Source organism: Gallinula chloropus (assembly GCF_964237585.1).
Source record: "Gallinula chloropus genome assembly, chromosome: 21".
NCBI lineage: Eukaryota > Metazoa > Chordata > Aves > Gruiformes > Rallidae > Gallinula > Gallinula chloropus.
Genome location: NC_140106.1, coordinates 7303223 through 7330642, shown reverse-complemented (window position 1 = coordinate 7330642; position 27420 = coordinate 7303223).

Sequence of the window (27420 nt, the reverse complement as noted above, 5' to 3'; positions counted from 1 at the left end):
GCTAAGTGATCTCTGTGCAGACGTGTCTTGTCTGATGCCAGGCAAACCCTCTCCTTGTGGACAGAGCAACTTGAGATCTCTAGAGAGTCCTGACATCGCTTCCAGGATTAAATAGGTTCTCCATCGTCGGAATGCTTTTCTGTTGTACCCTAAGAAAAGAGGTATTTGCCATATGTATAATGTCTGGTGTTGTCTCCACCTAAAAAGTGTGGGGGAAAGACATTCACTTCTCTACACTGACACTCCAGGGGTCCAAAAGTTCAGGAGAGGCTGTAATATTTCAGGGTACCGGTCAGATATCTGCGACTCAGTGCAACAGAGATATTTTCCCTTCGGGATCTGATGCAGGAAACTAATATGGCTAATGAAGGACTTAGAGGGCTAATAAGCCCTAAATCAGGCTTCCCAGCCTTTTAATTATGCTGCATAATTATTGGAGATTTGCCATCATCTTTTTAATCTGGTTGATTAATAGGTATCTTAGCCAATCCACACAGCAACCTATTTACACTTCACTGGTGATTGACTATCAGATGAAGAATCACAGAGACATTGGCTGGCAGAAAAAATACCACTGGTTGGGTTGTGTGAAGCACGTTTATCATGTGTGTCAGACCTCAGCAGAGGTGACGTTTGGCTTTGAAGAAGTCAGAAGGTGGTCTGGTGGTCAGCCCAGGCTCTTCAGAGAGACTCTGAGGCAACCTAAGTACCTACAGAAGGGGCAAGGTGGTAGAGAGAGGCGAACTTACCCTGGGCAGGGGAGCTGGAGCTGCTGTGCTGTTGAGTGATGAACCCTGGGTGGGAAGGGGTGAGAAGAAGAGGGACAGGGCAGCCTTCCTATATGACTGTGCCGCTGGACGTGCTTGTGTTTGGTGGTGCCATGGGGAGAACTGGTCCTTCAGCGTCTCTCTCTGTCTTCTCCCTGCCTTGAAATCTCTACCGACCTGCTGAAGACCCTGCACCTCGGCCTCTTGTAGCACTGGGGTTTAACCAGCTTTTAGGCAAGTTGTGGAGGGGGGAGCTTGTCCGTGCTGCTGAGGGTGGGTGACCTGGCCATGCTGCTCTGGGTAGAGGTGTCCTGAGGGTCCTGGAGGATCCTGCTGCCGCTCTGAGCCCACAGTTGTATGTGCAACTTAAAAATGAGCTGGAAATTATTTCTCCCTCTTTCCAATGACCAATTGTTCCTGGGGTTTTTTCCCCTTTACATAAATGTATCTGCAGCTTGGAAGAATTTGGAGCAGGCAATGAATAAACCTGCTTTTTTATGATTCTGAGTGGTACAGGGAGGAAGAGCTTTGGGTTTTGTGTGAGAGTTCACGTGCTTTATTAAATGCAAAGCCCATTTAAAATCTGTATCTTACCAGCAGTAGAACTCACTACAACTTGTGCCTGGTCCTTGGCTAATACCTACTTGGATATTGCTGCTGAATTCATTTGAGCTAGGCTGCTCTGAAAAGATCTGACCCATCTTTTTTAATGATGCTGCCTGATTTCTTATTTGTATATATATTGAATTCTACTTGGGAATCACACGTGTTTAAATTGTTATGGATGCTGTTTAGGGATTGTGAGAGACTAGCACATTGTGATCAAAGAGATTAGGATTTTAATAACTTCTCCACCTGTATCCCTCTTTGAACAAAGTGTGCCAAGGTAATTACATCTTGGAAAATATTTTTGTGCTGAATAATTCAGTTGAAGTGGAACATACTCTGTGTGCAATTTGCTGAGCGCTCGGCACCGCTCGGATCTTGATGGGACCGGAGAAAAGTCGTCTTCTGGCCTTTGCATATGAATGTGATTCAGCACCAGTACTGCTTGGAGCAGCTACTTTTCACAGGCCCATTTTGGGTGGATTAGTTCCTTCCATCTTCCGTGTTCACTCTGAGAGCTGGAGCTCTGAGACACCCGCTCTGCCATTCATCCTGTGATAAGCCTGGTAAACCACTCGGCATTATTTTTGACTGCTGCTGGTTCAAGCTGTTCTGGAGCAGAAACTGGGGAGTGGGGATGTTGTAAAACATTGTGGCTATGCATATTCACAGATGCCATTTCCAATCTCCCCTCCCCGAGACGGTTTTGGCAGTGAAAAGCCGACCACTGAAATGTCTGTAGGAAGCAAACAGAAGATGTGGGCTTGCAGGCAGGACTGAAATGTAGCTAGTTAACCACAGCAAGGAGAAAGTATGGAAAGTTCCTTCTGTGTTCTCTCTTCAGAGCCGGCCATCCCCAGCTCAGCTTTCTGAGCTCTTCATGCTTCCCCTGTGGCCGAACATGAGAAGTGTTCACTGTCCCAGGACAAGGCTTCTGGACCCGGAATTCCCTGCTTTCCACAGCCTGCCTGCATGCATACATTTCAACAGCTGTTGATAATAAGACTTGTCACAGAACCTGGTCACTTCAATGACATTCTTGGGATGTTCTGGGTCACCTTTGTTTTTGTATCCTCTCCCAAAGTTCATTAGAGTGCAGGTCCTGCAGTAGCTCTGTGTTTGGTGGACGCTGCATAGCTCAGCTCTGTGGTGCTGGTAACGCTAAGGACCCCCTTAGGTAGGTGATGAGTAGAGGCAGAGTTGCCCTGATCTGTAGGTCTAACCATCGAGCATGGTGGTTTTTTCTCTTTCAGGAGTGTTTTGGGTTTGTGGTTCTGGCTCCTGGCTCCATCCCTACTATTAACAGCTCTTTGGGTAGCAGCTTGTCCTGACCTCAGCGCAGTTGTTTAGCATTTAGGCTTGGGGTGATTATCTCTTGTTGCTGGATCTTGCACCCAGGATTGATGTACAGGGCAGCTTGTGTGGACTCTGCTGCCTCCATCATCTTCAGTTTTTGTGGCAAATTTAAAGAGATGAATTAAAGGGGGACACCAATGTTCCAAGACCATGTGCTGGTACCTGACCTGGGCTTTGGGTTGCCTATGGGAGTGGGGAGACACTGATTTGCCTGCTCTTTTCCTTCCCACAGCCCACGAGTAAATGTAGCTGAAAACTCTAAACATGTGGAAGGGGACAGAGAGCAGACACGTGTCAGCGTTTCCTTAGGTGAGACCAGGGTCCTTCACCCATGTCAAAGATCAGGAGGCCAGAGGTACATCCACCAGGATAGAACAGGTTATCCATCATCAGAGTGCTTGTGTATTTTACCCTTTGACTCCCTGTTCAAATGGACCCAATAATGCTAAATGGATATAATTGGCCTCCGTGCTGCAAACGCCTGGCAGGGGTCAGCCAGGAATGCTGAGGCTCATTCTGAACCATCTATATTAGAAACCTGGGGTATGTGAAAGCCGTGGCTGCAGCAGAACTGCTGACAGGCTGGTGGCTGTAGGGCCACAAGAGCAACACTATAACAGAGTGTGACAGAGAAATAGATTTTTCCATGTACAGGATGTGGATGTTGGTAGAATAGGTTGGACCAGAATTACCACACAAAATCGATTAGATCATCGAGTAATGAGAATCATAATTCCAGCAGTGGCTTTTTGACACGATCTTGACAACATAATTAACCTGGGAGATGTTGAGGCGATGAAAATAGAAAAGAAACCCATGTAATTATTGGCAATAAAATATAAAAAATGCTACATAATAATAAAAAGCTTAATCTTTTGCCTTCCTAACATATTACTGTAATTGCACCTTTTAGACCATTGCCCCAAACCCCATTGCTGTCCTAAATGTGAAACCTTTTTTGAAGAATCATAGTCTGTGTATTGCTTTGCATGTTCAGAATTGCAGCAGGCTAATCAGTGGCTTTCTACCACGCCTGGTTAAATTACACAGCTGTTTGGAGAATTAAGTAATGTATATTATTAAGGAAAAGGTGAAATTAGGTAAGCAATGCTCAGCAAAGAGACAATTCTGTTACTCAGAACTGATGGTCGTAATGGAAATGTGTCCGTAAAGTTGCAGTATGACTTGAATTACTGCTTTTGGCAGCTGAAATGTGTAGCTTTTAATTACCTTGATTTAAGTCAGATAATGGATTCACGTACACTATATTTTTATTATTGCTATTTATCTCTGCTCAACATTGTAGTTTTATAGAGTGTCTTCATAAACCTGCCTTCTGGCTGAATAAATACCTATTAATGCTCTCTATAAACATGCAATGCATAGGGCATTTGTACAGAAAGTTGAGCAAATAACTGCCCCAAATGCCCGTTTTCACCTCCCCTCCCTCCATGGGCACATCTTCCCCTCAGAGACAGCACTGGAGGGACTCCACGGGGAGGGACAGGTGTCACTTCTGCTTCTCTCTGCCCTGCAGTCTCTTAAGTCACTGACACAGGTATGAGGAAGGGAATTTGCAGTGTCCTCCATCTGCTTTGCACAACTCTGATGGAAAAGAATCCTGAAGATACAGATGGGTATTGGTGTGAGATCCATGCAGACCTCTGGGTTTGGGTTTGGAGGGGTTTGGCATCAGGTTTCCAAAGGCTTTCCCAAGGTGCCTGACTTCCTCAACCTTCTCCAATGTGCAGTCAACTGTAAGACCTGTGTTAAAGGCAGCAGAGAGAACCACTAATCCATGGGTAAGCCTCAGCTCTTTAGTCTGTGGAAAGGATGGATGGAATTTCGACCCTACAGATTGCTCCTTCTGGAGGGGCCGGGCTGCACTGGGCCATGCTGCCTCAGCCTGGAACTCACAGCCCCTGTACCATGTAGGAATTTAACTGGGGATGTGAAGCTGTGCTTCCCTGGGACACCTCTGGAGGAAGGACAATGAAACCTCCTCCCTTGCTTAGCAGGCCGAGGGAGAGTCTTTAACAGCTGGGACCAGCTTGAGCTGGATCAGTAAGGTGGATGTGTGGTGGATCTACTGACTTGTTCCCATATATGACATGGATTAAAGAGGATCTTCCTGTCTTTCTGTCCCATCACAGCTACCTGGTGTTCTCAGTGGCCTTTGGGGAAGGAGGGAGGGGAGTCAGATGCAGCCCTGCCTGTGACTCGGTAGTGTGATGTGTAACCCGTAAGAACAACCCGCTGTCAGCAGGACCTCCCTGTACACGAGGCTGTAATGCAGACTTAATCAGCTTGAAAAGCGCTGCTAGCACAATGTATGCCACCTCTTCAGCCTATAAATAATTGTGAGTGACTGGGCTAGCTATGTTTTAATCATGAGCACAGGGTGAAGTTAACCCCTGCGTGGAGCAGCCAGCACAGGGGGGAACTGCAGAATTGGGTTCCGTTGGTTGTGTTTGCTCTGGCCCTTCACACGGGGTCGTGATGCTGGAAACACCCTTTTTGCCCCTCTCTCTGCCTTTTGTCTGTGATCTCAAAGCACCCCACAGCAGGAATCAGTTAAGGCTGAGAACATCCCCAGGAGCTGGACAAGGGACATCAGTTCAGTTGCTAATCCCAACTGCCCAGAACAACTCTGTAGGCAGCAGTTAGAAGATGCCCTGTCCAGGGACCGGGAACACGGCCCTGGGAGTGGTTTTGCTAACCCACTGCTCTCTTGGTTGTGGCAATCAGGCAGGGTGTTCACACAGGGCTGAGTGTGAACAGAGGTGTGAGGATGTGGAGTTAGGGTGTTGGACGTGTGGATGTCGTGGTGCAGAGCAGGGATGAGCCCCTGGCTCTTTTGTCAGGGTGATGCCACGCTGTCCCCTGGCTGATGGCACGGAGAGTGTGATACACTTCAGGCTGGAAATAGCTGTGTGAGTGGGGAAACCTGGGGTTCCTGCTAATGACTGACTAAAATAGCGTGTGTATCTACTCCATGGGGCTTTTTAACCATCTCATTGCTTCCCACACTCCACCACCTGCGAAAGGTGGTTGTTCAGAGTGAGAACAGTTGGTGAAGTCTCTGTATGGCCAGAGCAGCTTTTTAGAGTATCTCACACAATAGGACCCAACTTCTTACTACCATTGGGCTTATTTAATAAAAATCAGGGGGCGAGGAAGCGTCCTGTGATGCTGTTAGCAGATGATTGTGCTCTGAAAGAGTGGGACTTGTCTCTTAAAGTGGGGTTGGGAACAGAAACCAAAGCTTTTGAGAAGTGTGCTCCTCTTAAGTCTTTCCTTTTCCCCTAAAGGATCTGTCCTTCCTCTTTGTATTCCAATGTTTGTGGTATGAGTCCAGCAGGAAGAGCAATCCCACACCCTCCCCAAAGGGATGGGGTGAAGGATCCAATTGCTTAACCAGTTTTTGCAACCCCACAACTCCAGTCTCTGGTGCTGGGATCCAGCCTGTCCGCCTTTGACAGGAGCAGCAGGAGAAAGAAGCACCTGGGGAGCTGGAAATAGAGCTTAAAGCTGAATTTTATACGTGTTAGCAGGAATGATAAGGTGAGGGGGTGGAAGGAAGACATCACAGAGCCTCTCATTATACATCGACACGGTATCTGATCTTCCCATCAGGAATGTGGCTGGGGAGAGAAGGCTTTAATATAAATATGAGAGCTGTGTGCACATATATGCCTCTGCACACGTGTGTGGATGTGTGCCTATCTTTTGGGTGGGCGAACTGCGTGTGATATTATTGGGGGGTTGATCTATAAGTATATTTTGTAGTCTATCTGCATACATTTTGTGATCCATACATCAGCTTTTCAGTGATGTGCAATACAGCTGGATATTCCAGATAAATGCAACTCTGAAGCAATGATTTCTAAATCAAAACGAAGCATTTAAAATTCCCTGGCAGCTTTTATAAATCAGTGACCCAAGATGGAAAACCCCAAGCGCTGGGATGTGTGTGTTTTTAATTTCACCTTGTAAATCACAGCGGCAGGAAGCAAAAGAGAGGGAGAAAGATTGTGTTTCTTAAATGCTTATTTGTAGACATGCCCAGTGCAGAGAAACACCAGGAGAGAGGTCGTGTGGTTCCTTCAGCTGAGCTGGAATTTACCTAGAAGAGCATCACGACAAAGCTGTGCTACCCCAGCCTGCTGAACTTGGTTTATTTTTGCCTTTTTCTCTGCTGCTTCCAGCTTGCAAATACAGCTCAGTAGTGGTTCAACAAACCGGTGGTTTGTGTTTGCAAAGGGAAGCCTTCCTGAGATCCCAGGGCGGCAGTGGTTCAGTGCAACCACTCGTGGAGAGAAATGCAGCCCCAGCTCCATCCTCACCCTGTTACGGCAGCAGATGAAGCCTTCCCTGGGCTGTAGGAGACCAGGGCTCACTGGCTCTACTTGTGTTTGGGATCAGGGTGACCTTTTAGATGCAGACCCAGAGCACTTGCATGCTGCAGGAGGTCTGAAGAACAGGAGGTTGTCAGGATTGCAGGGTGGATCTCTCATCCCAAAGATAAATGGCCTGGCTGGCATCATGCACTGGTTTTCCCTGGCGAAGCCTCTTTGATTCTGCCAGTGCTGGAGCAGGATTAGGGACTTTCCAAACACCCTCTGGCTTCTGCAAGGGGTATCACAAATTAATGGTCAGCAGCATAAACAAGTGAGATGCTCAAATGAAAGGGAAAGCAGTGTTGCTATTAATCAAGCGAACACATGGCATGCTCAGTGTTGGATGAACTGGGCCAGAATTCTTCTTGTGTAACCAATATTTAGTGATAGAATATGGAAACTCGAGCGTCAGTTGACTCATGGCAAAGCTCTGTTATAAAATAGTTACTCTCTATTTCGGAATAGCAGTCTGACTAGATGTACACTGAGATTGGCAGCTGCCTTCCTTGCATATGCTAGGGAAAATGCAAAAGGTTTGGAGGTTCCTTTCAGATATTCCAGTTTGTCCTTGGCTTATTTGAAGTGTGAGAATTTTTGAGGTGTATAAAACTGAGCTGTAAATTTAGCAGAAGACAGATTTTTGTCAGGAGATGCTGCAGTACCCACCTCTTCCCTCATTGGGGACTAATTGGCATGAAGAAGTGACCAAAGCTGAACAGAAGAAGAAACTTGACACAAACACAAAGGCAGCATTAAAAGTCCATTTTGGTTTTGGTTTGACTTCTGAGCCTGGGAATGGATTTGTTTAGCTTGGCTTTGATGCTGAGCAGCTCCACAGCACGTCACGCTGGGGGAGCTAATAATTCCTTTTTGTCCTAAATTGTATTAATTCAGCAAAAGCCAGAGTCCAGCTGACTTTGGGCAGGGGCTTTGGTCTCAGAATATGTTGGGCTCAATTATCCTTGACTGAGAATAACAACGATGGGATGTTACCAGCCTGGTAACCCCCCATTGCCTTCTAAGTTGGTGTTATGTCTTTTGTTTTAAGGACATGGGTCTCCACAGAGAATTGTGGTGGTGGGCTTGCTTTCTTCAGCTTGGCTGCTGGAAGTATGTGTGTTGGCTGCTCATGCCACTGTCCCACCATGGCTGGATGGCCCCGTTGGACCCTTTGCCTCTATACAGCCCTTTAAATAACTCACCAAAGCCCTAAACCCAAAGGAACTGTGGCTCCCCTGATGAAGGGCAGTCATATTACCGCTCCAACATTGTGATCCTAATTCTGAGCAAACCCACCCTGCGATGGGGGATATCCAGATGGTGTCTTTTACACCTCCTCTTCACCAGCTTGGGTGTATCTTAGCACATTCTCCCTTGTCGTCCTCCCTGCCTTTGACAGGACTCAAACCCTGTGGGTTTTTTGGGTGTTTAGATCTTGCCAGTGCAGATGGGTGAGATGTGCTGTGAAAGGCCAAAAGATGGCAGTTAGTGCTGTGTAAAACTAATGACCATGGTGAGTGGAGCAGAGGAGCCAAGAGCAGAGGGGAAAATACCAGCTTCAGAAGTAATCAGGTTGCATTTTAACCATCTCTGATTAAAATATTGTGGTTTAAATGTTGACAATGGGAGAGTAAAGGTCAAGGTAGAGAATTCACCGTGGTGCTGGTAGCCAGTAGTCCTCATGCATTAATGGCTACTAAAGGATTCTGTAGAACTGGGAAATGGGGTTTCTTGCTGGTTACAGATCCTGGCTGTACTGTGAAGAGCAAGGAGCTGTAGGGTATGAAATGCTAATTGTTGTGCTGAGCTCAGTTACTGCTATTAGAGCTGTGATACCCTGAGGGCCCAAGCAGGAACAAGCACCACCCCAGCGCTGTGTTGGAGGCAGAACGGCTGGTGGATATCTGCTTATATCTCTTGCTCTAGTGAGAATAGAGTGTGTAGAAGGGCTGTGTGGTTTCTTTCAAGTCATGAGAGGGTGTTTGTAGCAGAAATGGAGATTCACTTTGTTTCCTCAGCTCTCCCCAAGTTCTTCCTTTTACCCAAAACCTTTTGTTATCTTAAACTTCCCGGCTGAGAGCCTCCCAACCTCCCTCAGTTTAGGGTAGATTCAAATGAGACTGAATTAGAGAAGGGAGAACTTGGAAACCTCAGTCAACTCAAGCTCCTGAAGAGGAGTATACCCAACAAATCTCAATCTCATCTCTCTGCCCGAGCTTACATAACAAGGAGAGCTGCTAGATGGCTCTGAAGAGCACAGAACGGTGTGTTTGGCGATGCATAGGCTAGAGGAGGTGGCATATGGGAAAAGTTTATGTGGCTACCTGGTGTTTGTGAGGCCAGAGGAGCATCCTGCAGGCAGATGTGCAAACAGGGCACCTTAAATTGATGGAGGCATACCAGAGATTTTTAAATCCCCTCTTTCTGCATTAATGCTGGTGCCGACTGGCTTAGACTGGGAGCCAGGCTGAGAGAGCTGGTATGGTTCAGTCTGGAGAAGAGAAGGCTCTGGGGAGACCACCAAGCCCCTTCCAGTCCCTCAAGGCGCTCCAGAGAAGCTGGAGAGGGGCTGGTGCCAAGGGCAGGAGGGACAAGGTCTGGACTAGATGATCTCTGATGGGGTCTTTCCGACCTCAACCTTTCTGTCTGTGAGGTTGTGAGGCTGACACCCTGGTGCTGCAGGGTTCAGTGGCATTGGGTAATTACAGGTGTGTTATATTTAGTGGGTTAGATTAGCAGAGTCAGGTTGCCCTGCTGCAGTGGAAGAGTACAGGCAGGAAGGGAGAGGAAATGCTTTTTATCAGCTTAATTTCTGTAATAAATTTCCCCATGATGTATTTTTTCTCCTCTTGCTGTGAGGGTGGGGGCTTAGTTTGAGCCAGAGGTTGACTTTGAGCTCCAAGTAATGCTAGTCTTCTGTGGATTGTGTTTTTTTATACAGATTACAAAGAAGGGAGAAAGAAAGAAATGCATCTGGGCTTGTATCCAATTGGATTACTGTCAACCACATCCAGCTGAGAAGGGAACAGACAGATGTATTGATGGTCACTGAAATGAGATGGAACAAAAGACGACAACCTGAGCAGGGAAGAAAAGGTACTCTTTTAAAGTGGTTGTGTTTTGATGGTGCATTATTCGGGGCTTTCAGAACTTTCTGGATACCCCTGTATGCCAAGTAATCCCCCCTCCTTTTCATTCCCCTTTTTGCCTCAAGGACTTTTCATTATTATTATTTTTTTAATCAAAATTCAACTGTCCTCCTTTCTTGTCAAATGTCCTTCATCATCACAAGCCAAGCGGCGCGTTTTTAGACCTTTGTAACCTGCAAAAGCCTGCTGCTCTCTCCTCCTTTTTATGATGTGGAATATGTAAAGCCCTGGAACCTGGGGGTTTTTTTGGTTGTGTTGAAGAAAAGACCTCTCAGTTACTTCCATTTGTCTGTTGCGTTCCGTGTTCTGGATGTACTTTGCCTTTTGGAAATCTTCCCTATTGTTCACTCTGAGTTCACACATCAGACTGAAAACATATTTTTCCTTCCCCACCGTGTGCTCTGTAAGTCACCAACCTCCCCAGATTTTGACTGTTAGTGGATTTACCTGCCTAGGCACAAATGGAAATAGGTCCAGCTGGAAAGGTGGTGCCAGGGGGATTTCATACAGCCCGAACCTCCCTGTGTGACATCCGGTTAAATCACCTTGGTCCAGGTGATCACGAGTATTTTGGTACCTAATTTCTCTCAAGATGGCAGGAGCCAGTTGACTGAATACCTTTGGGATCTGCCAGAAGTCCTTCCTTGCTTTGCTGTAGAGATCTTCCTAAACAGTGTGTGTTTTGGAGTGAGAGACCATCTTGATTCTTCCATCTATCCATTCATTTTCCTCTCTGTCCATCCATGAAAAGCAACAAAAACACCTCTCCAGAACACCAAAAAACTACCCGGGTAAGGGTCTACCTGGGAATTTGTCAGCTGTGGTTTAACTGCTGGCTGGTGATCAGTCTTTGCCTTGATTTACCTAATTTTCTGTAACAGAGGAGTTGATGCCTTTCTTTCTGATTAAGGCTCAGGATTTTATTGATGGAAGTCTCTCAACTGAAAGGTGCTGTACAGGAGTGTAAAGTATTGTTATTATTCCTCTAAAGCATGTTGTCCATAACTCACAGCACATATACTTTATGAAACGTGTTAGCTATGCAGTTTTCATTTCTCATCCTTATTTATTAATGCCTTTTCAGAGCACTTTAGATAAGTATTTGGAAACCTAGTTATAGGAAAGTCGTATTTTGCACATTTCACTTTAACTGGGAAGAACATTGTTTTCTGATTTTAATCATAAAAATGAAATGCTCCTAATAGAGCAGAGAAACCCAATTTCCTCAAGAAGCATTTGCAGGCTGATCTGGCTCAGATATTCCTGCGATCACAGGAGAGTAATATTGTGGGCATGAGACAAGGTTCTGCAGTATACCTGAAACAAATAGAGCTGTACTGGACAATTACACGTTTAGCATCATTGACTTTCAACTAGATGGTGAAGATAGTCTTTACTGGCCATTGTCAATTATTAACCTTCACAGCCACCCTGCTCCTTAATTCTGAGGTGTGTGGAGCACGTGGGGGAAGGCAGCTGGACACTGATCCCTCTGGAGCACTGTGACACCTATGAGGTTTCATGGTGACTGCTGCGTTGAGTCAGGATTTGCAGCTGGCTCCTTGCCTCCTCTTCCTCCTCTGAATTACTTGGTTTAGCATAGGATGGGAGTGTTGTGCTTGATGATTTTAAAGGTCTTTTCCAACCTGGTGGTTGTGGGATTACCCCAGTGAGCAGTCTGGTGACTCGGAGGGGATGAACTGTGTAGGCACTTGTGGGAGTGGGAGCTGAGCAGGGAGCTGAGGCTGTGGCACAGTGGCCAAGTCCCATCCCCTCAGCCCTTTGCAAGGACACCCCTAAATACAGACCAAACACGGCTGGGTGTGGGGGACTTACCGGGCTGGGATTGCTCCTCCATCGCTTCGGTACAAAGGCTGCTCCTGGGTTGAGCTCCTCTGCTCTCCTTAGGCAGGTGTCATCCCTGGCTTCGTGTTGGGATGTGCCGGCCCCTCGGCTGGCATCGCAGCTACTCTGATTGACACCAGTGGTCTTCTGGGCCCTTTGGATATGAACACATCTTATTTAACAAGGGGTCAGGCACAAGAGCATCAGCTCCTTGTGTTCTGGAGTCCAACAATGCCATTCTCTACGTTTCTCTGACCCGTTCTCTGCCCGTTCTGTTTAGACCTGTAGTAATCTTCCCACTGCATTAACTCAAAGCTAACCTTGCTTCTGGGGTATTGCTCCGTGAACCATAAATAGATTCAAGGGATGGAGAAAGCACAAGAGTCCCCCACAGTGCTAAGCAGCAGGTTGCTCGGTTTATGGATTTGTAGGCAACTGAGATATTTTTTTGGTTGTTACTTTTTCCCCCCTCCTTCCTTGGCCCCCACCCCTTCTTCCCAAATCTGAGCTAACATCACTTGATTTTTCAATATATATGCAAACAAATCGCAGCAAGTGATTTCATGGTCAGTGCTAACGGAGTTCATTTGGAGCTGCACAGCAGCACATTTGGAGAGCGGGGGGATCAGACACAAAATGATATTGGCAACTCGTCGCCGGAGCTGCTGAAGGATTAGGAAGCTTACATGAGGGGCTGGAAGATGCATTACGGGATCAGAGACAAACAGAAAGCACTTCAGGCAATGCTTTCAAAAATGTGTGAAGAACTTTAGGAGCCTTTGACTTTCAATTAGAGCTCTGGAAGGTTTGCCACCGGTGATTTCCTCCTGGCAAGGAAAATAAGTTTGCAGGCACTGAGCTTCCTCTTGAATTCATCTCAGCTTGACTGAATTTTTCTGGTTTGATTGTTTGGAGGTGGACATTTTGTCTGGATAACTAGTTGATTTCATGGGGAAACTTTCCACTGCTGTCCTTGTCAGCTGCCTGGCTCATTCTCTTCTCTGGTCTCAGGGAAGTCGGGTTCCCTGTACACATCCTGAGCACTCCTGAGGTTCAGTACTGATGAATTCGCTGTGGTTTTTGATGTCTCCATGTTCCCTTGGTGGGTTTCATGATCTCAAGCACAGGAAGTCATGTCTCTTACAGAACACCTGGGTGTTGTGTAAGGATGTATCTCGGTGTAAATCATTTGGTAGATCTCTCCAAATGTGTTTTTAAGAAGATGCACCATTGAGAACGATGTGGGAGAACTGTCACAGAAGCAAATAATGGGTTGAACAGAATAGTTTTGCTTTATTTGGGAGGGGTGGTTTGATTCTGGAGTGAAAATGAGTCCTTCTCTCCCCAAAAGATATACTTAGGGTATATGGTTTGATACATCCTCTGCTCTGCAAAGTCATTCAAATGATGAGTTTAAGATTGCAAACATTTTCATTGTGGTATATAGCACTGAGCAGTGACACTGGCTGGTGAGGCAGCACAGCGTGCAGGGAAGGTGGGTCCTGGAAAAACAAAACCAGGGAGGGACCCTAGAAACAGGGAGATGTTTAATCTGACAGCCCTGGGGCAAAGGGAGCAGGACAGGGACCCTGTAGTATCCTCTCCTGGGGGTTACTCAGAGTCAGGGCTCGGTTCTTGTACCCGTTGTAAAAACCTGAACTCCCGCGGTGCGGCGCTGAGCAGGGGCTGCCCGGGGCAGAGCCAGGGCCCAGGGGGGTGACCGTGCCGTGGCCAGGACACCTCACTCAGGAGGGACAATCTGTGGTTCCGTCACATTCTTCAGGCTATTTCTCTTCTCTTGTAGCTTACCCAAAAACTTATGTCATGCTTCTTCCTGCAGCTTCCCTTCCCCAGCCAGGGGAACACATCCCTATAGCCTTATCAGCGTGTTCTTACACATCCAGCACCAAGTGACACGTGGTTCCAGCGCTGGTGCGTGTGAGATGAGGGATGTTCATTTGTTTTAAGACCTCACAGATACCGTCTCATACACAGGTTAGATTTTAGATTTCTCTTCTCCAGTGTTCAAAGAATAATAAAATGGCCTTAGTTCTAGGTGTTTCCCAGAAGGAATTATTTACTGTCCCAGGGTGACATGCATTAAATGTTAACAGACAATATCTTGCAAGATTTACTGGAGGAATCTCAGTGCTTCTCCAGTTTGAGCTATTGAGTAAAGATGAGAATTACTGCTGGATATGATGAACAGCACCAGTACCTTGTGATAAGTTTGGCCGTAACTCAGCGTTTACTGCAGGTCACCACTGCAGTGATAATGCAAAGGAAATTAATCTCTGGCCCTGGTTAAATGAATGCAAGCTTGGAAAGAGTAGCACAGAGGTGCCCAGTGCTCACAGGGGGATCAGCCGTTAATAAACGTGTTTAAAAAGAGATTCTGTAGTCAGTAAGCACTGTGCACATCATCTTGAGCTCAGATAGGAGCAAAGGGTGCAGAACTTGACTCCTGCTGAAGACCCTGATAGTCTGATCCAAAAAATTCACGTGATGGTGCAGAGGATGGAGAAGGTTCCAGGGTCACCTGAAGTCTGTCTAAGTAAACCCATGGGAACATGTAGTGAACCCCTGCACCAAGAAAGTGTCACCTTAGTGACAGCCACCTAAACAAACAGGACTGTGGATCTTCAAACACATGGGAGATTAGCTGGCCACTTGGGTTCAGAAAATGTCATTGCCTTGGGTTTTACACGCTGGGACAGTCGCGCTCGGTCCGTGCTGCTCTGCCAGGCCAAACTCATCCTCTGCCTGTTCGTGCCCACAGATCAGATACAAAATTAATCAATAGATGTGCTCAGCTCCACTAAATTCTCTGTCCTTTTTATTCCCCATCGTTCTTCTATGTTTTTAATGTTTCTGAATGAACAGGAGAAGCAAGCAGGGCATCCTTTCATCTCCCTCTCTCTCCCTGAGATAGCAATTAGCGCGCCGCTCCGTAGCTTGAAATTCCACTGCTTGAAATTTGTTTTGAAGGAAACAGTTCTGAGGATCGTGTCTAATAATGTTCACAAACACACCTGTCCTCTGCAAGCCAGCCGTGATACCGCGATCGGCATGGCATCGGTTATCAGCTCGGCGGCTCTTACCAGCTCAGAGTGCACGAGATGGTTCCATAGGTGGAAATGTACTTGTTCAACTGAAACAGATCTTATGTGCCATGAGAAATCCAAGCTGGGTTCTTCAGGAGGAGCAGGAAGGAGCAAGCAGCTGTCAGGAATTCTTGCCATAGGCTTTTTGCACGGTGCTAAATACCGACTGGGAAATACCACAGGGAGAACTTGGCCCCATAATGAGCTGCTGCCTCTGGAGAATAATCAGTTCATTTTTTCTGGCCCTTCATTGGAGCTCATTTGGTGTTTAACTTCAAGCTTTGCTGATGAGTTTGTGCACTATCCCAGCTGAGCTTTCCAGCTCTGGAAAAGCACTCACTGACAGCAGCAGCAGCCCAGAGTTTCCAAGTACTTGAAATGAAGCTGTAAAAGCCATAAGATCCTTTTCCACATCCCCTAGAAAGCGACAGCACGGCAGGAGACTGAGCCTGTTGTTATAAAACAGCCTCTCAGCACACAGACAATTGGGGTGAGCGTCAGGAATGAGAAGGGTGACAGCTTGTCCCACTGAGGGGAGCGGGGTCAGCGCCAGAGCCAGCCCGGTGAGGCTGATACTCCAGCGCTCGACCCAGCACAGCTTTCCTTGGCCTGGGCAGGCTGAGGTCAGCACGGTCAGACAAACTGCCAGCCCCTAAAGAGACTGAGATGGAAAATGAGGTTTCAGGCGTGTTGGTAAAGACAGGCCCTCACGTTCCCTTTAATGGGCTCCTCTGGACTATACCCACCTTGTAAAGATCACTTTTGAAACGTCTTCTTTAGCTTACTGCTTTATTTTCTGCCAGTGGTACTCATTTTCCCAAGTCCTTCCTGAGAGTTATTACCTGAATTGCTCTATATTGCAGCTATAAAGCAGTTGCCTGTCTGGATGCTCTGGCAGGAGAAGGGACCCTGTCCTGTGAACAGGACCTCTGTGTCTCCATCACTGCTGCTGCCTCAGAAGGAACTAGCTGAGAACACAGCAGGTGTGGATCTTGGGAAAGGGACAATCCAGAGATTTTTTAAATTTGTTTTATTTTACTAAGGGAAAATGCTCTTTTTTTTTAAATCCTGCTTGGCTTCTGTGCTCAAAGATGAGCCCAGCTGACTACCAGAGATGCTCTGTCTCTCTGCCGGACTAGCAGTAAGCAGTTACCACCCTGACTTCTCCCATTTGGCACCACTACAACCCATGTAATTATCAAAATATCTCTCCTCTCCCTTTTCCTGCCTGTTCTGTTCACATCTATACATTGTTAAAGGTTGGGGCTTGGGGTTTTTGCTTCATGCTAACAGCTTTCCTTGCGCTGGGGAACAATGACCTCAGTAAACACCATTCATCCAGCAGCAAAATGTGGTGAATCTGGGAAAACCTCTTGTCTCTTCGTAGTGTTTTCCTTAGAGCGCAGGGGCAATTTTGTTTTGCTTGACACCATTATCTCTGTGCTGTCAGAGAGGTCATTTTCACTTAAATAAGGAAAGAAAAGAAGATTAAATGATCCAAAAATTCTAATTCTGAAGGTGGGGGGAGGCAGGAGAGGAGGAATCTGCCATTGGAGGGGGCTTGGCTTTTGCAGCGAGGGGAGAAAGCTGGTTGAAGTCATTGGGAGAGCTGGAAAGGGCACTCAGGTCCTCTCCTGGCTCCCCCATCACCCACCCCACTCTCAGGACCACGTTAATTCTTCACCATTCACGGTCATGGCTCGGTCTGTTCCATCCTGGACCAGCACCAGGAATCACAGTCTGTTTTCTAACAACCTTGCCCACGTCAGCAACGTAAAATAAACCTCTCCAAGGCCCTTGGTAGCTGCAGGAAGGCGATCTGTTAACATGGTGCCACGCGTGCGAGCCACGCGTAGCATCCAGGCTGGGTGTAATTAAAAGTCTGGGGGCTGCAGCGCTCCATGATTAATGCCTGAGGTGGCACTTGGGCTCCTAATGCTAATGGGAAGTGACTTGCTCTAAACCGTGAGCGGTGCCCGGGTACCTCAGGAGTAATAAAGGTTGCTCCAGGCATACTGCAGGATTCTTCAACTCATTAATTATAGCTGCCCAAAGTGGAAAGTTTATAATTAAACATATAGTTTACTCTTCTACTTTTGGATGAAGTAAATCAAGGTAATTAGATTTCTTTTCGATTAAGCGTATGGAGCCGTTCGCGAAGCGCAGAGGTGTGTGGGACGTGGAGGGGTTTTGTCCTGAGCTCGTCTGAGACCTAGTGCACAGTGATGTCATTCATTCATGTTTATAATCAAACACAGTCAGTTTAATGACCCTTATGGGTGGATTTTTGACTCTTAAAAAGGAGAGGTGGAGAACTGAACAGGCAGCTTTCGCTGCTTTGGCAGGAACTTCTGTTGGGACGAAGCCAGCCCCGTTTCCTGCACTGATAAATGGAGGTGCAGGTAAGAGTTTTGGAACTGAAAATACCAGGCCATGCAATGAAAAAATAAGTAAAATGAAATATATAAATCAGGTGTTGCAGTGCAGGCACATGGAGTCAAAGAACCAGGGCTGTCAGTACGTTAAGCGTATTGTATGTTACCCATTCCTAGGCACTGCCGTGATACCTGATGTTCCCTGTCCCTGTGTACAGCACTAGCTCAGCCGCACAGGGAAACTGAGGCACGCTGGTTTAAGTCACTGCTGGTTTGCACAGGCAATTTGAGCAAGAAACTGATGCTGTTTATCTGAGAGTGGGCGAGTTCCCTCTGCACTGAGCTTTGTGGTTCAGCCTCCCCTGGATTGCTCTGAGTGAAGGCAGGGAGCTGTTGACACGGGGTCATGCAGGTAGCTGGTGGAAGGCAGAAATAAATGATGGGGCCCTTGGAAGCTCAGGTCTCCTGGGTCTGGTCCTCCCTTCTGCTGCCGAGGGCTGTCTGGAACTGGGAGGCTGCAGGTCCGGTGTCTCTGAGCCGGTGCGATTGAGTCAATAGAAGTCAGACTCATTAATCCTGGCCTGAGGCAAGTCTTCCCAGCTGAGAGCAGTACAAAATGGCTCCTAATGACTCCAGTAGGGATAGTATGGAAATAAAGGAGTCCCAGTACTTGGACTTCTTGAATGGAGGTGGTGGTTGATTTACTGTCTTGCCCCCCCATGCCCCCCGTTGGTCGTTGCTCCCTGTTGTAGGCAGATATGAGGTGTGTATTGATTACTCAGGGAACGCTAATGGCATCTGTTTCTTTGTAGAATTAAACCTGACATGTATACATAATAATGACCTGGCCAGGCTCTGCCTTTAATGAGCTTTTCCAGGCCCTGTGTAGGACTCTGTGAAGTTCTTTGCTGCAGGGTGTTTTTATGAAACCCAAAGACAAAGCATGCTGTGCCTGGTAATTCCAGTGGTGCTTGAGAGCCTGCCGTGCTGCACAGCATCGCTGGAGGATGCCCCGGGCACAGCCACGGGGAGCTGGGCTGGGTCTCCAGGGCTGCAGCTGCCAGCACAGACCGTTGCTCCTCCAGCAGTCACGCTGCCTGAGGTGCTGCGCTCAAACCCTGTGTCCATGGGAAGAAACAAACAGGCTTTCAGATCCCACGCAGGAAAAGAAGGGAGAAATCCCCGGGAGCTGCCCGTGCTCTGAGCAGCCGAGGTGCAGACCTTTGCTGAGCTCCCAGTTTGTCCTGCAAACCCACAGCAAACCTTTCAGCAGGTGTGTGGCTGTCAGACGAGATGTGTGTCTGTGATGTCAACCTGTCACATGAAGCGTGGCTTTTGAAGGCATCTGCACAAGAGCCACCATCCACCCTGCCAAAAAATGGAGGGCTGTTGGGTTTTCATGGCTGTTCCCTGCAGGAAACAATGGTCAGGTGGTTAATTAACTGTGTAGGGCTGTAGGAAGCTGTGCAGACCGTGTTGCACATCGGTGGCACCGCACGTTCCCAAAAACCCAAAGCTTATTTAACCCAGGAGAAGAGCGGCTGTCGTGAGGTCCTTGCCTTAGTGCCCCTACCAGAGTCTGGGCTTGCGAAAGCACTGAGTGGCTTCGCTGTTTAAAGGACACCTGGAAGGGGAACTGAAGAAAAACAGGATGAAAAACTTGCAGAGGATGAACAGAAGGTCATCACACGGAAAGCTAAATGTCACATTTCTTGCTCGACTTAGTAGTGTTACAGCAGGAAAGATGTAGCCCTTCAGTTCTGCCACTGAAGAGAGTCAAACAGAAGTCCTTGAGCACAAACACACAGATCAGAATTAAATTCCCTTCTAACTCCTGGGTAATAGAGTTCTGTCAGAGCCAGGAGTCAATTAAGTGGATAAATACTCACGTAGTTCACTAACACTTAGCATTTCGGTGGTATTTTGCTGAAGTAAGCACTTAATGTGATTATTGTGTTTCAGCCTGATTTAAGATGACAAGCTTTGCATTTCCTAAATATTAATTAGCCCTCAATTTCTATTTATTTAAACTCGGAGGCAGCAAGTGGGTAGTTATGTGATTTACCTCTACCTCCTGGCACTTACCTCATCTGGGACATTTGAAATGCAATTCCAAACAATTAGCCATCGTTCCTGTCAGCATAAAGAGCGAAGAATAGAGCTTGTTTGGTTTGCTGGGGGGAGCGATCATCCTACAAACAAGGGGGGGGGGGGGGGGCTCCTTCGGAGCTCAGTGCCCAAGAGGCTTTTTGATACCTCACTGGGGAAAAGCAATAGATTTTCAAATTGATTTTTGTGTGCTTGGTTCCCTCTCCAGGCTGTTCCCCTGGGACTGGCTCTTTGGGGTCTGTAGGCACACACTGATGCATTGTTTGTCTGGTGCTGCTGGGGCAAAGCACTCAGGTATCCTCCTAGCTGTATGTACCTGGGCCAAATTGTGTTATCTGGGAGGGGGTTTGAGCCATGCCACAGGAGCTGGGGTGAAAGGGATGGGTCTGCAGCAGCCTGTGGCTCCTGGGGTGAGCGCTGCCTTGCACGGATAGAGTGCAGCAGAAATGGGGTTGCATGAGAGAGGAGGGTATTGGAGACAGAACGTTTTCCAGATCAGACCCCTTCAGAGCATCTTGGCTCTGTCTGAATTCCTCCATCCTCTCTGAAATCCTCGCCCCGTGGTACCTAAGAACTTGCACGCCAGCTGTGGAAACATCTCCTTCAACTCACCGGCGCCGCAGAGGAAAGATGGGTATTTAAAACTTCAAATGGGCTGAGATTAAAAGACTCTGGGCACCCAAAGCTCCTTTTGAATCCACTGGGAATTTGTGTACTCAGCAGCAAAAATAGAGCCGTATTTTTAGAGCAGCACCAACCGGAGCATCGCGAATCTCCCCCCAGGACTCCTGCTCCACTTCCCCAGTGCGATTACGGCCTTCGCCGCGCTCCCTTTGCTATTACTCTATATGTAATGAGGTGATGGTTGGAGTATTTCAGCTGTAATGGACGAGTGGCCACTAATTTGCCTCGAAACACGCCTGTCCCTTTTAAATACCTCCTCCCTTTCAGACACTGAGATGCTGAAACACTTGCACCGCGGTGGAAGAAGCTGTTGGTATGGTAGCAGAAGTATGTCACCCAGCGGTCATCTGTCTTGCCGCCGCGTGCGAAAAGCTTTGGATCATCTTCTGCTTTGGAGACTTTATTTTTAGATCTGTACTTTTTGAATCTGTTATTGGCCACCAGTCAGAGAACAGCGGGGTTAATGTAGCGCTTGGTGGAGCTCGCCCATCTGTTCCAGTTCCCATCCAGCCATGGAGTTTTACGAGAGCTCTCTAGGAGGGTTTTGAGTTATCCAATTTGTAGTATTCTCTAATATAATCAGCTTGGTAGCACTTGAAAAGCTCCCTGTGCCAAACAGGAGGGTATAAAATTTGCTAAGAGACAAAGGAGCTTGGAAATCTGAGATTTTTTTTTTACATTTTCAGGAATTATGTTTATTCCAATTCCTGTTGAAATTAGAGACTGGAACAGATGGAGTGATTGTACAGTAAGAGGAGATTAGCCGAGGCTTTGACACTCTATCTAACGAGGAATTAAAGGCAGACACGACTGATTGGGTTTCTTCTTTGGGGTCTATTGATGTTTTATTTGCCCAGTTATTTATGTCACCAGGAACGCGTCCATAAGCAGTCTGACCTGGTCCTATGGACAATATAGATCATCAGGACTTGTTAGGTTGTGGGTGTGCTGTCTCCTGAAAGCCACAGGCAAAATCCACCCTCTGTTTTATGGAGCCCTCTAAGTGGTGGTAGAAGGCAGATATTTTATATTGATAGGATGGTGTGTGGAGGTTTGAAGTCAAGAATGAGGGGATGCCACAAGCTTTGGGCAGAGCTTTTCCTTAGGCTGCAATCTGGGCTGTCTTAAACAGCTCCAGGAGTCAGGACACTCCTTTCTTCTGGGCTTGTCTTTCTAAGGGTGAGCTGGGTCCAGCAGCATCATCACTGATAGGAATGTTTGCACTGATTATATACAGCACAGGTTTTGTATGTGGATGTGGGGCAGCGAGTGGATGGGTGAACTGCTCTAGTGGGTGTTAGATGTGTTCTGCAGGCAGAGAGATTCTGGTTGAGTTTATGATGTGAGTCTTTTCTCAGTTCCACCAGAGTTGAGTCACAGAGTTAGAAGTGGTGCAGTCATTGAGATCATTCCATGCTAATGCAGATAGGCAGCCACTTGGAAATCGAGACCTTATTACAGAAACCTAATTAAATCATTGTTCACCGCTTCCCACCCCCCAGCTATGAAATAACCATGAAGTGTGGTGACTTTTCTCCAAGCAGCCACCATGAAATCAGCACAAATTTTCCATCAAAAATGGACAACTGCGAAGATTAAACCCAAGAGTGCTGGAGGCATTAGATCCCTGCTACCTAATTAAGTGCATTTTTCTTCTGGAGTGGGAGAGCTTCTGTTTTTTTCCCCCCTTTGTTAACTAGCACCAGGCCTGGACCTTAAACATCCTGTGGAGAGGGGCGGCAGGGGGAAACAGAAAGAAAAGCTAAGATGTCCTGTTTTCCTCTTCCTTCCCCCTTCCCATTTCTCCTGCTTCCTTGCTGAGCAGTTTTCTCCCTGGCAGAGTGTGATGGGGAAGGCTCCTCAGAGGGAAGAGCCATCCAGGCATAATTGAAGGGAATGGAAAAGGGTGGCTTTGTGTTTCTTTTCTTTGTAATTTGCTGGTAGTTGAATCACCTCCCCGAGACTCCATGTTTAAATTAGATTTTTATTCTTTTCCATCAATGCTGCCCAAGACAGGGGAGGAGACCTTCAAAGTTCTAGGAATGGAGTAAGACACCCAGGAGCCCCTGATTTCCAGTGGGAAACGAGCGTTTAAATGGTCCTTTGTGCCTTTGAAAACCTTCTGTTAAGGTGAAGCTTCGTGGTGGAGAAAGCCCTGGTGCAGTTTAGTCCCTGTTACCTTAATTTGAAGAAGAAAACCCTTCTAAAGGTAACTTGATCACCGTTTATCACTACCCATGTGGGGAGGATGTTTCTGATCATAGCAGACTATTTAATCTCTCTGACAAAAGCATAGCAAGACCCAAGAGTGGGAGCCTGAAAGCAGGCAAGTTCGGGCTAGACATGGAATTTAGATTTGGAGCAGTGAGAGTTGTTAACCCTGGAAATAGCTCCACAGATTCTCTATCACTGGTTTTTATCCCTGCTCTCTGATGCAGGCTGCACAGGGATACCAGACCCAGCCTGCAAACAGCATTGTGCTAATTATTCCAAGCTGATGCTGGAGCGTTGTGAGCTTCTGGGACAGAAGTGGGATCTTCCACACGGATACGTGTCAGGTTTTTCAGAGCTAATTAGGCTGTGTCCCAGACAGCACCTTATTGCTCTGTGCAGCTGGGTAAAGCTGGGGTCAAGAGCTGGAGATCAAAAAGAAGTTGCAGGCACGACTTGAGTTTGTTGCTGTGGTTCTGTGCTGGCTGCTGTAAACACTAGAAAAAGGGTTATTAGGACCAGATGATTTCTTTAATGTATTTATGTGCCTCTTGAAGAAGCCCTGTGCTCTTGTTTGATGCCTTAAGAAGCAGCTAAACTTTGTTGAAAGTGCTGGAGTCTCCGAGTAGCAGGTCACATCCAACAGCACTTGTTACTCTCAGCACGTTCAGTGTGTAATGTCATCCTGATTCCCTCCCTCTGCCTGTGGATTCTCCAGGGATCCTGTCCTGAAAAGTCACATTGTTTTGCTTCGTATGATGCTCAAAGCTTAGGATCACCATGGCCTGATCTGGAGTGCTGTGTTATTTTGAGGACAAGGGGGGGTGAAGCGAGCCCCTTGACTTGTTAAGGCTTTGCAGGAATTTCTCTGTTACTCTCTCCTTTCTTTGCTCCCATCAGTTCAAGGACAGGGCTGGCAGGGTTGAGACCTTCTGCTCACTGGAAGCAACGAAGTCTTCCTCTCTGGAGCAGCCAGGGCACTTTACTCAGTTGCCTAAATTTCCCTCTCCGTTTCTGGAATGCCAAGATCCATGTGCTTCAAGTTAAGGTCAGTGCTGCTGCAGGTTATTTTTTTCCTTAACATTCTGTGTTTTTCTCAAATACCAAATTCAGCAAACTCTTTCTTTAGAAGCACAATGCTGTGGAACACCCCTGGAAAGAGAGAATGGCCCATTTTCTGGTTTTCTTCAAGTATTCTGTGCTTTAGAGGTGTTCATTGCTCTGGGTTTTTTTGGTGGAGCCATATAAAATTGTCAGTGTCTATTAATACACTTTGCATGGCTGGCCTGAGGCCAGCACACATACAGGAATGAGGTTCTGGTCCTTCCCAGGTTCACATCTTTACATTTGCAAGGAAGAACAAACCCTCCAAGGAGCAGTGCAGCATCAACATGAGGTCCTTGGGTGCAGCAGACCGCCTCGGGCTGTTTACTGTAGTAAATACACTTGTACAAGCACATTCTGGCAGTTGGCTCTCCATGGACACTGCAGCAACAAAAGGGGAGGAAGCTGTTTGCAAGTCCCCAAATCTACCCTGCTCCAGCACCTGCTTTAATTCTGACAGGCAGAGATGTATGAGAGGGCCTTGAGCTGCTGCAGCTGAATACAAGGTGGGTTTTCAGCTGGTCACCATCAGGTTTGTTCACCAGCATCAGCTAGACAAGACAGGACAGTCTGGGGAGAAGCTGGATCACGTCAGGGATGGAGGGAGGAGGCCCATGGTCCTGAGCCCTGAAATGTTCAAGTTACCTTAACTTTGGGTAGCCAAGCAGCTTTGGTTTGGAAAGGCCACCTTCAAGATCAAGACTGGGTGAGGGAGGTGAAGGCAGGATCTCTGGGAAGGAGGTGGTTCTGCTGTCATGGTGTTGAGGTGTAATGTCTTCGTGGCTGTACACTGGTAGTTCGTGGAGCCCTTGTGGAGCTTGCTGGGGTGCCAGCACAGCGAGCAAGGCACATCCTTAGCTGTGTGTGCCTGAGTGAAGATTCTCAGTGGGCTTTAATGACAATACATTGTGCTTTAATGGAAACACTTTGTGCTGCCGCTGTCTTTCAGCCAGGGATATGTAAATAGCGATTGATTGAGAAATTCCCTCCACTTGACGATGTTTCTTTGGTTGGTGTAATCAATAACTCCTGAATGTCACATCTCATCAGTGGGAATGCTCTACCCATCAATAAGCACCTTACTGGTTTGAACATGTGTCTGGAAATGCCAAAACGGAGAGGACAGAGGAGGGAAGGGAACGGAGCTCCTGGAGTAAGAGGTGAAGGAAGAGTAACAGGGGCAGAGAGCAGCCGGGGGAGCTGTGATGGAGCCAGAGGAACAGCCAGATCCTGTGGCTACAGTGGGAGCTGTGCTGGCAAAAGCAACCTGAGCAGGTAAACTGGTAGGGGAAAAAATGGAAGATTTTGTGGAAAGTCAGTGGTGCCATTGAGAGCAGAACCAAGACGTTCTCACCTCAAACTCCCAACCTTGTAGGGCTGATCTCACAGCTGGTGTGAGCTGCAGTTGTACATGAAGCAATGTCAGTTTATCCCAGCCCCGGATATCTTGATTGGAATCTATGGTGGTAATTATTCACACTCACCATTTGTATTTTGGGACTAATTAACTATTCTAGGTTCCTATAAAGAATATTGTCAACTATTTAATGGCTCATTGGGTTTAGCAGGATTTCTAGCTTCTCTTTTACAATTTCAACAGAATAGTTATTGTGATTTGTGACTTGGAGTAACAGCTAGTGAGCTGTGAGCAGACCGTGCGTATTATGATGTTAGTTCTACCCTTTGACAAATAGGTTTTAATTGGCTTTACATGGATTTTACTTGATGATACAAGGCTTCTGGAGATAGGAGGTAGGATAGTGGAGGTTTTTTCCAGAACACATAAAAGCAGTGCCATCCTGCCAGCCTGTTCCACAGGCGCTTCTCAGCTTTAGATAATGAGTATTTTAAATTAATTCTGGTGTGTGTTGGTCTTGCCTCTGCCTTCATAAGGGTGTTTGAGCAAAGGGTGTTGGCCTTAATTTCCCACTAACAAAAGAACTTCATGTTTCTGACGGGCTCAGTGTGTTTTTCAGTATTTCCAGAGATGTTTGTGTAGTGAATAGCATGTGCTGCTCTGAAGTCCTGGGCTTGGTTGCAGGATTTTTAAAAGCGTGGTGTGGAGCACTCCTGAGATGAGTAACTCTTGGAGTAAGGCTTTGCAAGTCACTTCTCTGTGTTGTGATAAGGAAACACATCCCCTGTGATCCCCACACTGCTCAAAACAAGAGGGTCCCGTGCCATAGCATCCTGCCTGAAACTCTCCTCTGCGGGGATCTGAGATCAGAACGATCTCTGTGACAGGCAAGTATGTAATTGCTGCCTCTGTGTTAGCAGATGGAGAAGGCTTCCTGGTCACAGGCTGGCTGGGGCTTTTGAGATTGAGCTCATGCCCTTGCATTTCCTCGGGAAGAGAAGGGGAGACTGGTGGGAGAACCAGCATGTGCAGCATTGTCATGTGCTGCGTCCTTCTCACTCCTGCCTGCATGTAATTTCAGGGTGGGGATAAGCCATGCTCATGGCTGAGGCTGGCCAGGACAAGGGAAAGAAGGAACAGAGGGTTGTTTTGAGGTCCACTCCATTTACAGACTATTTCCCTGCTTAATACCCAAACCATCAAGAAATGGGGGCAGCAGGACAATTCCTCTTTGCTTTCTGCTTGGACATCGTTGTCACGGTGGTTTTTCTTCTGCCTGAAAAGGTATTTGGGAGGATCTCAAGTGTTTGTAAAATACAGGAATTCAAACCAACCCAACTTTTAATTGATTTAGTATTTGGAGAACCAGTGGAGAGCGATTGAGAGCCCTGTCTGCATGGGGCAGCCGTGGCGTGGTGACCGCGTTAGGTGGTTGTTGGGCTGAAAGGAATGAAGGCAAATTAATTACCCACAGGCTCAGCTTCTCTGAATCACCCGCTGCCCTGAACATCTCCCAGAGTAGTTTGTTGGCAATAATAGGTCTGTTAAATCTTTCCCAGCCTCCTCTCCTCCTCAGTAGCGAAGCCAGTTTGCACATTCCTCAGTGAAGGGCTGCCTGTGCAGGCTTGCAGACCACAGCTCTGACCCAGCTTGGAGGCACTTCCCTTGTTGCACAATTTGCACCTGTCACCTCCGAGATAATAATGAAATCCCAGGAGAAAAGAACCCCAGGGAAATGGTTTTATTGGCATTTCAGCTGAGCTGAAGGAGAAGCTCCCGTGTGTGTGGAGGTGGGTGGTTGATTGGGACTGAAGAGGCAGAGGGAGGTGCTCTTCATCACGTTTTGCAGTTTGATGTTCCACACAGAGATTGGAGTCACTTGTGCCATGCTGACACTGTAGAACAGAGCCTTTGGATCAGGATTTACTCCTGGCTGTGTGCTCTCCCTCATGCCCACAGTGACAGCATCATCTGGTGCCCTTAAACACCAGAGGACTTAAAAAAATAAGTGAGCACGAAAAGCTTAAAACCAGGAGATAGATAGATATGATTGATTGATAGAAAATACTTAATTGATTATTCTGTTGATAAAGGGTTACTGTTTGTCTTCCATGTCTACCTCAAAATTATTCACATCCTTGAGTGAAAATGCATCGTGTGACCTGTATTGCAGATCTTACCCAGGCTGCAGATTTACTGGGTGTCTTAAACCAGTGCCCGTGCCTAACAAAACATCCAATCCTCCTGGGTGTAAGAATAGTCTCTTCCTGTTCTCAGTCCCTGCCAGCAATAGGCAGTTTTCAGGTTTAATTTTATTTATTTTTCCTGCTTTGTTCTCTTTCTTTCTTAATTT